Genomic DNA, 2,226 nt, shown 5'->3' with positions numbered 1-2,226 from the left:
GCAGCCTCCGTCTTGCAGCATGTAGAAGAGAGTAGATTGTAGTCCTCCAAGTAGCATCTCCAAGCAGCATCTCCAAGTAGCATCTCCATGTAGCATCGCATAACATAATCCTACCCGGCGATCCATCCCTCGTCGCCCTGTGGAAAAGGGATCACCGGGTTGTCTGTGGAACTTGGAAGGGTGTGTTTTATTAAGTATCCGATTCTAGTTGTCATAAGGTCAAGGTACAACTCCAAGTCGTCCTGTTACCGAAGATCACGGCTATTCGAATAGATTAACTTCCCTGCAGGGGTGCACCAACTTACCCAACACGCTTGATCCCATTTGGCCGGACACACTTTCCTGGGTCATGCCCGGCCTCGGAAGATCAACACGTCGCAGCCCCACCTAGGCAAAACAGAGAGGCCAGCACGCCGGTCTAAACCTAAGCGCACAGGGGTCTGGGCCCATCGCCCATAGCACACCTGCACGTGCGAGGGCGGCCGGAAGCAGACCTAGCCTAGCAGGCGTTCCAGTCCAATCCGGCGCGCGCCGCTCCATCGCTGACGTCTGAAGTGCTTCGGCTGATACCACGACGCCGGGATACCCATAACTACTCCCACGTAGATGGTTAGTGCGTATAGGCTCGTAGCCAACTCAGATCAAATACCAAGATCTCATTAAGTGTGTTAAATATCCGCGAACGCCAAACAGGGCCAGGCCCACCTGTCTCCTAGGTGGTCTCAACCTGCCCTGTCGCTCCGCCACAAAGATCCACTCGCGGGTGCTCCACCAGCCGACCCGACTTTAGTCTCCACATGTATCATGTATAAAGTATATAGTATATACCCGTGATCACCTCCCGAGTGATCACGGCCCGATAGTATAGCACGGCTGACGGACAAGAATGTAGGGCCACAAATGAATATACTAGCATCCTATACTAAGCATATAGGATTGCAGGTAAAGGTAACAACAGTAGTATCAAGGACAGGCTATGCATCAGGATAGGTATAACAGAAAGCAGTAACATGCTACACTACTCTAATGCAAGCAGTATAGAGTAGAATAGGCGATATCTGGTGATCAAGGGGGGGGGGGCTTGCCCGGTTGCTCTAGCAAGAGAGAGGGGTCGTCGTCGATGTAGTCGTACTCGGTGGCATCAGCGCCGGTCTCGGGGTCTACCGGGGAAGAAGAGGGGGGGAAGAAACAGTAAATACAGAGCCAACAAAGTATCACAAACAAAACGAGGCAATACGTGGTGCTAGGTGTGCCCGAACGCGGTAGTAGGTGATACCGACGAAGGGGGAAAGCATCCGGGAAAGTATTCCCGGTGTTTCGCGTTTTCGGGCAGAGGAGCCGGAGGGGGAAAGTTGCGGGTTCGATAGGTTAGGGGTGTGTGGCGGACGAACGGACTGCGTATCCGGATTCGTCTCGTCGTTCTGAGCAACTTTCATGTTGAAAATATTTTAATCCGAGTTACGGATTAAAAGATATGATTTTCTAAAGATTTTATTAATTTCTGGAATTTAATTAATTAACTAATTAATTCGAAAAAATGGATTTATGACGTCAGCATGATGTCATGCTGACGTCAGCAGTCAACAGAGTTGACTTGGTCAACCTGTCATGTGGGTCCGGTGGGACCCACCTGTCATTCTCTGTTTAGGTTAATTACATATTAGATAATTTAATCACTATTTAATTAACCTAACTAGTTAATTAAATTAATTAAACCAGATTAATTAACTTAATTAATTCATTAGATAATTATTCAATTAATAATTAATTTTATTAAATCATTTTTTATTTTTTATTTTTATTTTTAAATCCTCTTCTTTTTTTTAAACGTTATGGGCATGGGGCCCATCTATCATAGGCCCCAGGGGCCTAAGCGGGCGCAAGGGCTTGCGGGCGTGCGGGCTAACGGGCGCAGGGGCGCCTGGCGCGAGGCGAGCCCAGAGGCTGCCCGGGCGAGGCCATGGACGAAGCCGCCGGCGCCCACGACACCGGCCAGGAGAGGCGGCGGAGGGCCGCGGGTGGCGCGGTGGTGGAGGTAGTGGCGGGGCTGGCCGGAGCGGCTCACAGGGAGGGGAGGTGAGGCGAGGCGCGCGGCGGGAGTGCGAGCGCGCGTGCGCACGACGGCTATGGCCGCGGTCGTCGAGCGGGAACCCAGGGGAAGGAGGAGGAGAGGTGCTCACGGGGGGGCGTGTAGGGTCCAGGGCAACGAGGGGTGAGGAGGAGGAC

The sequence above is a fragment of the Triticum aestivum genome, chromosome 6A (assembly GCF_018294505.1).
Source record: "Triticum aestivum cultivar Chinese Spring chromosome 6A, IWGSC CS RefSeq v2.1, whole genome shotgun sequence".
NCBI classification, from domain to species: Eukaryota; Viridiplantae; Streptophyta; class Magnoliopsida; order Poales; family Poaceae; genus Triticum; species Triticum aestivum.
This window is presented reverse-complemented; position numbering follows the sequence as displayed.